General features: G+C 44.1%; 1 protein-coding gene across 1 annotated transcript in view; it reads left to right on the top strand.

Annotated features, from left to right (window-relative positions):
- Positions 1 to 765: 765 nt before the first annotated feature.
- rarga (retinoic acid receptor gamma a) overlaps positions 766 to 13,321 on the top strand; it is a 42,710-nt gene continuing 30,154 nt past the window's right edge. The window contains 1 exon segment of the mRNA XM_085442742.1: positions 766 to 1,441. The gene's annotated coding sequence lies outside the window, so the exon portion shown is untranslated.

The raw sequence follows: 13,321 nt of genomic DNA, 5'->3' as shown, positions 1-13,321 counted from the left end.
GTGACTGCTCTGACAAGCAGCGCCGCAAACGGATGGTAAACATCGAGACATGCCAAACATCATGCAAATGCCAAGTCCAAAGCGCATGTGCCAGGGGAAAATGTAGACGCGCGAGTGGACTTATGAACAACATGCTCATTGAGGAGACCACGTGCGAACACAAAGCATTTGTCAAAATTGGAATTTCAGCAAAATGTGGATCCTGTGCGCTTGTGATATATTCGCGTTTTGGTTTTTTTTGCCCGTGGCTTGCGTGTGAGGGTGAATTATTGCATCAATGCCTTATTATTGTTATTATTAATAGTTAAAATAAGTTTCTAAATTGGTTGGGGACAACAAATTGTCGATAGTGCAGTCGTTGAACATTAGCTTTGAACAAGCAGGCGCGTATGGAGGTAACTTGTGGAAAGCGCCCCTCGGTGGCAATTCAAAGCATTAACGCTTAACAAGTGTTTCAGATCACAAGCACAAATGCACGTGACTCCCGGTGATTCCACTGTGTAGAAAACCAGCCGTTCTACTTTAAAAAATGCCGCAAACACGTTTTTATTATTTGCTTAAATATCTAAAGTAACCCTAGACATAGGCTAATTTTAATAAAAACAAACGAGCCATCAAGTCAAACAAACATTTACTTTATTTCTAATTTATTCTTAACAACAACAACAACAACAACAACAATAATAAACGGATTTATCATGGATTTTATTATAGGAAGAAGTGTCTTGCTTTAACATGTAATGAAAATTATTTGACTATTTTGCTAACCTAAAAAAACCCTTTAGTCTTTCTCAGCAGCCAATCTACTGAGTTAATTGTTTTAATGGCCCTATTCGACTGAATGACTCTATTAGCCCAATAAGGAGAATGTTAACGTCGGAAAACTGTATTAAATAGCCTATTATGTTTATTATAAGATTGCACGAATGTAATAGTAGTAGTAGTATAGTAGTAGGCTAATAGCAAGTTTGCATTCCTTCAAATTAGATATCATTTTAGGCAACGAGGAAAAGTTTAGTATTTATTAGCTTCTGTAAGTTCACATTGAAGTGTTCTTTATTTTATTTTGACACGTGTACTTTTTTGTTGCTCACCTTTGTGGTGGTTTCCATCGTACTGAGCGGAAGTGTTGCTGCACTCCTCCCCTCGCACACTAGGTGGCGTAGTAGTGTCATAAATCTGTCCGCACGGTGGTTCCCATCGACGCCCCTGAAGCTGCTACCGCGACAGTGACCGACTGGCAAAGGATCGTAATCTGACAAATGACTGAAAGATCCCTGAAGCAGAGCAAACACCAAAGAGGACACCTTTAAAGACTGTAACTGACTTTGCTTTGTCTCCTTCACAGAAAACCTCTGTCTTCTTAGTTTCTGTGGAATAAATAAGCTCGCGTTGGAAGCCGAAGCATAAACTTCTCAAGGCCAAGAAGAAGAAGAAGAAGGTAAGACTGTGTACTTTACATAAATCATCTACCGCCGTGATTAATTGCATGTGTCTAAGAGTAAACGGAGCTCAAACGGCGTCAACCCGGGCGTGTGTTTACTGTATGTATGCGAAGACTCACGCACTCATTAGAACACGTTACGGCAGGGCACGGGATAATTACAGGCTGCTGAAACTGTTCGGGGACTGAGCGAGAGAGAGAAGTCTCTGCCAACATACACACCTGCAGAGAGCACTGCTCTGCCCGGGGCTTCAAACACAGTCTTCATCACTTTCTTACAGTCTTTCTGCCTGTGCGTACCTCGTCTGTCACCCGGCTCCCCACCGCCCACTCCCTCCCTGCCTCACACACACACACACACGTCATGTTGCGTGTTATGTGAATGACGCCGGGTGTGCGGTAGATGAGAAGTTTATTCCAGAATGAACCACCAAAGTAGTCTTAGATTGACGTCCAGGATGGTTGATTGAGCTCAGAAATTTCCCAGTAGCAGAATGTGCGGAATTAGCCTCATGATTAGTTTTGTTCTGTTTCCCCCTTCTGTACAGAAATGCACAAAACTAAACCTTTGTCTGACTTCAGCATACTAAACATATGCCTAAGTGCTCAAGAAAAGGAAAACTTGTACTTTTTTGTGCACTCTCCCTGTGCAGTATTTAGTGCCCACGTTTCTCACAAGGGCAGTTTTATATGCAGGGAAGGAGGCATGGAAAAGAAGACCTTTCCTTTTGAGCTCACAGATTTGCAGTAATTACAGAATCACTTCCATATGTGGCTCTCTGGCTGCCTTCTGGCTGCCCCCACCACCCTTCTCTTCCCCACTGCTCTCTCTTTCCCTCTCCCCTCTTTCATTTGCATTCTCCCCAATCGCTCTTTTTTTCCTGCTTTTATTTTTTTATTTTATTCTTGGCTTTTCTTCGTGCACTCGGAGCATTTTCTTTTTTCTCCCTGAAAAACCACAGCTTAAACAAAGTTTATGATAATCAGAACATCCTGGCATTTTTGGCAAACAGTTGTGCATTTTGGTGATTCAATTAGATGATGCTTGCCAGAATAAAAAGAGCTTGTGTTCTTTAGTATGAGAAGAGAAGGGAGGGGGGAGAGAAAAAAAAAAGAGACATGGACCAGAGAGGGGAAATGTTGAAAAATACGGAAATATGAAAAAGAAAAGGAGCTCAGTGAAGAATTTGAGAGGCAGGAGTGTGAAGGAGGGAGAGGTGGAACAGAAAATGAGGCAGGGAGAGGGAGGGCTGGAGTAATGCTTTTTGACAGAGGTGGGTTCAAGATGGGTTCATGGTGACATCATGGCTGATTTTGTATTTTTCTTTTTTTTGAGGAAAGTATAGACAGGAGAACCGTTCACCTTTCATTGGACACACATGTTGGGGATCAGGCAGAGCGCTCATGTGCTGGCACACACGCTGGTAGCTGTGTCGACAAATTCTGGATGCACCCGAAGTTATGCGCAAAAAGTGCCGACACACACACACTTTTACCCCCCCCCCCCCCCCTTATTTCTTCTGTAGTAGTAAAACAGTTTTTTTGGCTCCCTCTTGTCTCTGCTCAAAGCTTTTTGTTCATTTGTTTGTGTTAGAGGAGTTCATACTGGTATATGCCCTCCGGTCCCTTGCACATACATTTCTCCTTTGCTCATGAGTAACTCATTTTCCTGTGAGTAGTATTCCTCTGTGTATGTTTTTACTTCAAGGCTGCTGGACTCTAAATGAGCGCACTTTGCCAGGTGGGATGAATGAGCTCCTTCATTTCACAGGATGTGTGTATAAGACTCTAACCAAGAAAGAGCAGGCGTGCGTACATTTGTGTGTGCATAAATGTGTTTGTGCAAATGAGCTGCTGTGTGCCGTTGCCCCTGCGTCCCTTGCCCGTCTCAGCGCGGCACCAAACTTCTCATGACATCAATCTGAATGTGGGGAAATAGTGATCTCATCATAGGCATCTTGTTACTGATTGAAACCCGCCGCCACTGACACCGACTCCCTGCCCCCCTTCTCACCTCCCCACCGCCAATGCTCCCCTCAACCTACCCCACTCCACCACATCCATCTGTGTCTCAAACCGGCCCTCCATTTTTCTTTTTATTCCACACCTCTTTCTCTCACATTCCCTGTACTACCCCCCCATATCTCACTTTAACCCCTCTAACCTCACTTCCTCCCTCTCTTGCACCCTGCATCATCCCCCCTTTCCTCTTTCCTTTCTGCCCTTACTCCCTTTCCTCTGCCGGCGAGCCCCAGGCCTCTACTTCTCTGCTCCGCAAATGCAAATACGTGGAATCTAAAGTGGAAACACACGCCTGAGTATGATGTTTCCATGAATATTTCATATCTTCATAAACACACCCGGAGAAACTGCAAAGCTATGCGCTCAACAATGCCTGTGTTTGCCGGATGACTTCCTGTGAGGAATTGCCTCTCTGTGTTTGACTTCTTGTGAGAGCACACTGTGTTAGGATTGATGTCAGGGGCAGTGTGTTATGATGTCACGGGCTGAAGTTAATGATACGAGAATGGCAAGGGCCATAGGCCATGTTTCCAGTGGTGCCCAGAGAGAGAGATAGCACCCTGATCTGTCTTCATTATCCCCCCACTCTGCAGCCTCCCAGACACAATGATCATAAATCTCAGCCTGGAGCACACTTCACTGACACTGAAACACAAACACTAGTAACCTCTGACCTTCTCACTGCTACTGCCTACACACACTCATCCATGCACGCAGACACGGGTGCCCACACACTTACTGCAACTGCACAGTGCTCAAATGCCCCCCCCCCCCCCCCCCCCCAAGCTCACTGTCATAATTTAATAAGGGCCACAGCATGCTCCGTGCACCGCCACACACAATACTCTTCATGCACTTGACTACACATTCTGACACAGATGCATGGTCTAAGTCGGCCTGATGGCTGCACACATACTTGAAAAGCTCATATTAGAATTGGTGATTTTTTTTAAGCATCCTATGGCTATATTTACTTTCTTGTTTTATATTACACAACTGCTGATTTAGTAGTGCTTCATAAACATTCAAGGGATTTCTATCAGCCTTAGTAGCCTCATAAGCAGCACATAAATCAAATATAAACAAGATAAAGATCAGCCAAAGTTTTTTTTTTTTCTTTGCAGTGTGGCTTAGATCTGTGCTTCCTGAACATAAGGTTTCTGCAAAAAGGCAACAGTGCCTCTCGCCACTTATCCATTCATTCACCCTGATTTTGTACCGGCATCAGAAACGTCTGGAGGAACAGTTTGGTGGGCTACTGTAGCCCACATGTGTTCGTAAAGATCGAAAGCTCACAGGAATAACGAGAGTAAAGCCGAAAGGTTTTTTTTCCTCATTAGGATGGCTTGACTTTATCCCGCAGACATATTGGGGTCAGTGTGTTTGAGGATAAGATCTATCTCCGCATCAGGCCAGTTGCTGAGGTTTACAAACAGAATAGGCGGACGGCCGTGGATGTGCAGGTAGCTTTGGAGACAAACAGAAAAATCCACATGCTGCAATGTTTGGTAGTTCCGGTTCAGACCATGAGATTTATGAGCTTTATGAGATTCATGAAGTTCCCCAATGAAGAACAATAAAGGATATTTTTATTCTATTCTATCTTATTTAGGAGATTGTGCCGTGATGCATGGCCAACAGGCCTGAAAGTCACGACTTTAGATGAAGTTCCAGAGTAAATATTACACGTATAGGTTAGTTCTGATTTAATTTTGTTTTCAGTGTTGTACTTGCTTTGTTTAGACTAGCTGTTCCCTATCTGTTGTTTGAATGAAGTAGGCATGTAGTTACACTGACCGTATGTGGTTTGTTCTTCTTCCTTTTTTTCTCTTTGTTTTTGGGTGTGTGTGTGTGTGGGGGGGGGGGGGGGGGGGGGGGGGGTAAATCTGAGAAACCATAGTCGATATGAAGAGGTGCCTGTTTAGGTGCCAGTTGAGGTGTGCCTTCCCTCCCAGTTTTGAGGTTTGAGGTGCTCCTCATAACCAAAACAACTTGAGAAACATGACATTCAGAAAAAAACAGGGCACACGCCCAGAACCACAAACACATAAACACAGATCTGAAACATATGATCTCATATGGAGAGAGGGGCACGTTCAGGGGCACACCCAGATTTGCTGCTGTCGCTGCACAGCCCTGCCATCTCACTCGTGACTTCCTTGCAGCTTATGTGCCAACGCTAGTTTCGATTCAGGAACCAAAGTGATATATTTAGAGAGATGGGTCTGCTTTTTTAAAAACACATTTTCTGCCTTAAAAAACAAAAAACAAAAAACCCAAACTATTCCTTATAAAGTTTGTCAGTAATTAGGCAAATGTCATGTATCCCCCCCCCCCCCCCCCCCCCAAAAAAAAAAAAAAATCATGCCAGTCAAGGCCCAGTTCTGTTTTTTATTTAATCCCAGTGCCAAATGTTATTATATCAATTATTTGGTGTCCAATACTGGCTTAATGGGTTTCAAAGGGCTCCTCATGCTTGCTGTTTTAATGTTAAGTGCTGTTGTTGTAGCAGCATTAGTAATAGCAATAATAGTAGTAAGTTACTGTCTCAACTGTGGAAAGATTGGCATAGAAACATTGTAAGCAGTAAAACGCAGGCCAATGCAAATATGAGTCACACAAAAGGAGCACCTTCAGTGTGGGCCTGTGCCGAGCAGACAGTCCATTAAGATTGTTCCATAAATTGATCACACCAGGGATAAATTACATAGCGAAACATCATAGAAATTCTTAGAGGGATAAACAGATTGGCTCGCTATTAAAACAGTGTCTGTGTTAAATCAAAACAATATAAAGTGGATGATCTGTGTTCTTCGGGATACTAAAACATCCTCTCCTAATAAACCTACTTAACTTATTGATGAAACACAAATGATCTAAGATCACGACATGCGGTTCAGCATGCACAAACAATTTGTAGGTAAACTGACTCTTCAGCCAAGAAGTTAAGAGGTGGGGGGAGAAAATAATTCACCCAAGAGACAAAGAAGGGAGAGAGAGAATTAAAAACAGAAACTTAAGCTCTCTGGGCCCTTTTCTTCCCTCCAGGCATTTTGTGGCTTGTGAAAAAATGTGCTGTATATTTGAAGCGTCGGGGTCACGTGACAAAGGAAGGCTTTATGAATCAGAGTATAATTATTTCTAAGTGAGTGAGAGAGTGTGTGCCTGTATTTGGAGAGTGAAAGACTGATTTTTAAAAGGTAGAGACTGGAAAAGGAGGAGGAGGGTGGCAGAGACAGGGAGGGAGAGAGAGAGACTCACTGCTGCTCTGTCTTTGCTGTTAGAAGGACTCTGTTGAATGTGCACACATCTTTCCTCCTTTTCATTGGCTCGCTCCAGTCATCGGACCCTTTTGTCGAGTGCTTTATCTCCCCGTCTGCATCATCAGCTCGACATCTCGTAAGTAATTTGAACTTTAAAAGTTTAGAGTCGCTAACTTTCGTGGATGCTTGCTTTTTATTTTTCTCTCTCTCTCTTTTACTGCTAACAGAGTGTGTGTCTGTGTGTGTGTGTGAGAGAGTGCATTCTCTTCTGAGACTGGTTCAGCCGTTTTAATTGAAGACAGAGACCGAATGTGCGAGACACTTGAGAGACTTTGAGACAATTAATCATTGTGTTACAAAGTCCGAGCAGATTTTCATGTGTAAACACTAAAACGTCCCCACACGTGTTTGTTTGGATGCGCCTGTTTCAGTATGTTTGCTTCTTTGTGCTTCATAAACACGAGAGCGACACAGAGTTTATGTGAAAACATACTCGAGCATGTGTGTATGCCTGCATGTGCACACATGTGCTTATTAGCGAGTGTTTCAAGTGTTACCCAGTGCCTGTGGAGCTCTTTATTATTAGCATATGTGTGCGTGTGTATGTGTGTGTCAGTGTGTACACAATTGCATGTGTTTGATGTGTATTCACTAGAGGAGTCACCAGTCCTTGACCTGTTTTTTTTCTCCATTTTTTATAACCACCATATGAACACTTGGAAAACACGAGTGTTGTTTTCCATATTTTAAACAACGGAGACTAATTCCTCTGGAGTGAGGTGTGCCCGTAACCCCGGTTTTAGTTTTGTGGGATGTTTATTAATTGTGCTCCCACAGTTATTTAGCTATGATGTCAGAGAAGATTATTTATTGATGCTGGCATCTGCGCTAGGTTAACAGGTTCAGCTTGTTACAGCCATGTGTAACACAGTGCATTTAATGCTGTGTGATCTGGATATCAGATAGAGTTCAGAGTGTCCTCCACAGTGTTTGGCTTTGTCGCTCCACTGGTGAGCAACAAAGCCACGGTAAACTGCCTTCCTTGAATCCCTTGGCTTTCCACCTGCTGACACTTGGCGGTGAACTGGATGTATTTCGCATGAGGAACAGGCTAATTAAAGTGAATTGGAAATAAACAGCCACTTGGCCCAGTGAGGGAGGCCTGCTCGAAGGCCAGTGGTTTCTATGTTTCCCCTCCGCTTTGGTCTATCAGTGTGACAAGTCGTGTCATCTGGAGTGGAAGAAGCCGAGCTCATTTCTGTGGCAGAAAAATGTCACAGCACTTTTCGCCTTCAGCAAAGCGCTCTTGGGCCTTATTCAAGGACAGGGTACCCATACAGAAGCAGCTTTACCTTCATGGTGCGCAGCCACGGCAAATTGCTTGTCTTCCATGACAGTTTGGAATCAATTATTAATGTGTTTGCTGTTTTGCACACCAGATAAGTGTGTGCCTTAGCTCAGTATACCTGTGTGCAGTGTTGCATCACTGGCCTTGAAAACATCCTCTCAATATCAATGTTGCTCACATGCTGTATCATCTGTCATTACTGATTAGTAGCATATACTGGTGCAATATGCTGTATTTCAATTAAAGCAATAACTTTAAAACTAATACATAGCAGATAATACATTTTATTACCCTGTACAGCTAGTGGTAATTTCTTTAGTTCTAAGTATGGTATACAGCAATAAAAGAATATTTTATGGTAAATGGCCTGTATTTATATAGCGCTTTACTAGTCCCTAAGGACCCCAAAGCGCTTTACATATCCAGTCATCCACCCATTCACGCACACATTCACACACTGGTGATGGCAGCTACATTGTAGCCACAGCCGCCCTGGGGCGCACTGACAGAGGCGAGGCTGCCGGACACTGGCGCCACCGGGCCCTCTGACCACCACCAGTAGGCAACGGGTGAAGTGTCTTGCCCAAGGACACAACGACCGAGACTGTCCAAGCCGGGGCTCGAACCTGCAACCTTCCAATTACAAGGCGAACTCCCAACTCTTGAGTCACGATCGCCCCTTTATCTCCTATAAATCCGTCAAAGTTTAGTAATGCCAAAGCTGTGTGTGTACGTCTCTTTGTTTGTGTGTTTCTGTGTGTAGGTGCTGTTGATAAATCCTTGGTTTTGGTGGAATTACTGAAACAGCAGTTGAGCCAGGAAATCGTCTGCATTGCAAAATCTGCTAACAATCCTTCTTTGTGACATGACTTTGAGTGGTAAATCAGGGAGTTGTTGATACCTGTCTTCTTCTGGAATTTCTTTAGCAATTAAGGCGAAGTGGTGGGGAGGGGTTAGACAGGTGGTTTAGGAAAATCGAGGGGCTCTCTGCTGCCGCACTATAATTAACCAGGAAGCTATCTGCACGCCATTTCCTATGTCTGTTTTTGCAGGTGTGCCATTCTGATGTGAGGATTTACATCTAAGCCTCCACCCAAGTTCTCGTTAAAAGACCTTGTGCCAATGGCAAAAAAAGATGAACTTGTGTGAAAGTGTGGCCTTTTGAATGCTGTGCTTGCTTATGTGTGTGTGTGTGTGTTTGGGCCTGCATGTGTCTGACTGCTGCTTTGAGTCCTGCGGCTAAAGGCAGCAGTGGTGAAACCCATCCATTACTCTTCGCTCTACACAGAGAGGATTGTTTTCAGCGTGTGTTTAGGAAGGGAAACCCCTCCATTGTTGCCTCCGTGGATCCTTACCAGTTCTTCCTTTACGTCTTCCTACACAGACATATTAGCAGCACAGACTTTGACTTTCACACTGCTGCTATTTTAAAGTTTCTTCCCTCACCTTTTTTTTCTCCGCCTCTCTCTATATTTGTCATGTTTGCTTACTGCCACTTGCCCTTTTCCTCATCATTGCATGTTTTCCTGTTTTGCTTGACCAACTGCTAAAAGTCTCTGTGTTGTGTACTGCAGAGAGAGGCGCATCATGGAAACGGCAAGCAGTCAGGATGACTTCATCATGTCGCAAAGCGTTTTATGTCTCACTGTGTGTTCTCACTCTTTCCATAGCTCTTCTCACAAGTGCATGTCAACTCAGATCGTTATGTGACATTATGATTAAGTGAGAGCAGAAAAATTATTTTAAAATAGTGACTAGGTGACAGTGACAGTCATGGCGCTCTTTAACAAAAAAAGAGGAAAAAACAATCCCTTTTTTAAGTGACAAACGATTACACAGAGGTGCTTCTTTGCATTGTTGCTTCAAGGAAATGGTATTTGTGTGATGCCAAGAACAGGCAGATGTCAAACAAGTTTCAGGTGATGGAATGCAACTGTGTTTGGAGCGTCTGTCATTTTGGAGCCATTAACCAGCTACTTGTTGAAAGAGTGGAAGCTGTCAGCTTTGCATCAGATAAAAGCGTCACGGCTATTGTTTTCTCAGGTAAAGTACTGCTGACGTTTGCAACAAGATCACCCGTGAACCTGTTTCAGTAGGAGCGTTTAAATTTGCCTGTGCAGCTCTGAATCCATTAACGGCTTTTGAAGGCTGGATGTGGGCATGTCAAGCAGTGATTATAACAGTAAACGTGTTTTTAGCTCCGAGATGTTGAAACACTGGTCCGTTGGTGCAGTTTGGACACCTGGACTTTGAAATCATTCTTTAACAGCTTGGTGTACAAACTACTTAAAATATAACTCTTTGCAACACATCATTTCCTTTATAGAGTTAATGAACATAACTCACTTTGTGATGTCAGCAGTTTAAAGACAGTGCCTGGAAGGCATGCACAGTTTTCTGTCAAAAAACTGACAGGAGTGGGCAAGTCAGAAGTGGAAAAAGAGTGAGAGGATGTTTTCCCTGCCAGGATAGATGGCACAGTTCATTTATCTCGAGGCTGTGAATGTACAATTCAGAACTTCTGGTAAAGGCGCTGGGTTTCTGCTCTGCACAGGATAGTTCCACAGTTCCACAGTTTTTAATTTTACCTCACAGAAACATGTATATTTTGACCCTCTGCTGAGTTGATGAAGCTCGACAAAAAATCTGTGAACTCGCTCAGTTTCTGGAGAAATGAAACAAAGAGAGGTCTCTGTGTCAGTGTGGTAAGAGTGGGGAAAAGTGCCTTTATAGCCATACAAATATAAAATTCTAACTGAATATTCTTCTGTGTTCTCACTGACTGGAATAAGAACCTCAACCGGTAAACAAACCAGGAAAGTCATGGCATCCAGAGTCCTGCTCGCGTATGCCGAGTAATCACCTGTGGTTTCTTTTGCAGAGTTAAAAAAACAGCTGCCTCGCTTGGTAGTGTGGTGCAGAGCTTCCTGAGATGCTGTGATTTATTTGTTATGTTTGACTGCAGTTCTTATTGCCTGAGGGGCTCTGTCACAACAGTTAAGGCACAATTGTTGTTTTGCTCACAGAGGACTTGATACCCTTTGTCTGACAGACATTCAATCTGTGGGAACTGTTGTCTCTCTCTCTCTCTCTCTCGCTTTCTTTTTAACTCTTACTTGATTTTTCATTTTGCTCCGTCTTCTCCGCAAAACTCCTCAGCAAACAAGAGAATCTCCTTCTCCGCATGCATGCCTGATCTTGTTGCATTGTCTCCATATTGCCAGGTTGATTGATCCAACTTCATTTGCTACATGAAAATCATTGGATTATCTCAAGTGTAACCAATGACTTTAGTCTAACATGATGGACTGCAGTGAGCTCTGACACTATTTACAGAAACAAACCAAAGCAAATTTAAACTGCTACAGTGCAGCTCTCTTAGGCAATGATGGAAAGTCCCAGCAGCAGCCGTAAACCCACCCATAGCTGGCCCTGGTGCTCCTTGCTTGCCTGGCTGCCTGCTGCCTCCTGTGTGCCCCCCAGGCTCAGGGGAAGTGGGGAGGCCCTCCATGCCCATTTGGCCCTGGCTAACAGGGGATGAGGTCACTCCAAATTCCCCTTATCCCCTTATAGCCCCAGACGGGCTGGCGAAGTGAGCCTACCACAGGACCCAACATAAAACATAAATGGCTCTGTAAAAAGCTGCTGGGCTGATGTGACTCATTAAAAAACTCTGGCGCCAACTCTTTTATTAATTCATTATTGTGTTTAGGGAGCGTAACGTTACTGGGTTCTGTTTTAAAAGGCTGCGTCTCTGTGCTTCAGTTCTTTTCCTTCTAAGTGTTCTTTTTCTTTCTTTTTTTAATGCATTTGTTTTGCAACACATATTTGAATGTGGAGTGGAGCTGTGGTTTATTCTGGTAGAATTCAGCCTCTGGACTGTCTCTCAGACCGTTTTAAACGTAATTTCTGAATTAATATGCCACGCTTTCCTCCTGTCAGAATACATAATTCACACGCACTGATTTGTAAACTCCGCTGTCAGTCTTCTTTTTCTCACACAGTCACCCATTTCTTTTATCCTCCTCTCTCTTCCAGCTCTTGCAGACACATTGTGCTGCCTCTATGGGGCCTGGTCTGGTTTGAGTTCTTGAAGCAGATCTCCAAATGGCCCGAACGCTTGCCAAGTACATACTCATAACCCGCACACACATGCACATTATGAGGCTACGCGTTGCTGGCAGTCTTGTTTTTGCAGTCTGTACCTCTTCTCTCATTAGGCCCAGTGTGAAATCGTGTGATGTCTCCAGTAATGTTTTTGCGCCTTGGCTGCACAGTGGAATCACTACGCAGGGTCATGGTACAAGTTGTATAAGCAGTGGAAGGATGGAGGGATGGGGCACAGAGGATAAGACTGGGTATAAGGATATGATTATGTAGAAGAGGTGTAGGCGGGTCAGAAGTGGAAGGGGTGGGGTGGGGTCCAAGGTAGGTTGGAGGAGAAATATACTGGAAAAAGTAAAGACGTAAAACAGAGAGAAAGAAGGAAAGAAGAAGAAAGATGGCAGTATGGCTGTGTTGGCAGGATGGGGGTGGGTGCCTATCCGCGGCTGCTCCTTCCTGAAACGTGGCCACCCGAGCCTGCCTGGGCCCTGGATGCACATGTGGAACAGTTTACTGTAATGGAACTCTAAATTAGTGGTGGTTTGAAGCTGCCTGCAGCAGTAGGGTGTAATTAACTGGCTCTGTTGAAAGAGAAAGAGCCAGAAAGAGAAGCAGGGAGGGAGCCAGAGCCCTGGAAAAAGGCACGGGGTGAGAGGTGTGTGTGCGTTCATATGTGTGCGTGTGTTAGGGGATGCTCTCACACATGTGATGTGTGGAGTTTTTGAGTGCTTGATTGCGTGTGTGGCGCATATGTGTGCTTCTTGGAAAGCTCTCCCTTCTTTTTTCCCGGGCATGGCGCCACCTCTTAGTGCCCCCATGTGCCCAGACCCTGTCACTGTTCCACTGTGCTTTTTCGCTCAGTTCAGCAGTTCACTGGTTTAGCCTTAGATCTTTCCACCACCCCCACTCCACCACCCCACCCCTCCATTTCTTTGTTTATACCGAATTCATTACCAGGATTTTTTCCCTGTCTTTTCTCCCAGATTCACAAGCCACAGCAGTTCCAAATTCCTTGGCTCTGCTCTTTTTCAAAGCCACATATAAAAAACAAGCTGATCACACCACCCACTCATGAAATCACACTAAGGAAGCACAAGCAAAAGGAAAACATGAAAAAGAAAATGGGAGGCCTCTTTTATA

This window comes from Copadichromis virginalis, linkage group LG20 (genome assembly GCF_057382275.1).
Source record: "Copadichromis virginalis isolate Kocher_CV1m ecotype Utaka linkage group LG20, C_Virginalis_male_GT1.1, whole genome shotgun sequence".
Lineage (NCBI taxonomy): Eukaryota > Metazoa > Chordata > Actinopteri > Cichliformes > Cichlidae > Copadichromis > Copadichromis virginalis.
This window is presented reverse-complemented; position numbering and strand designations above follow the sequence as displayed.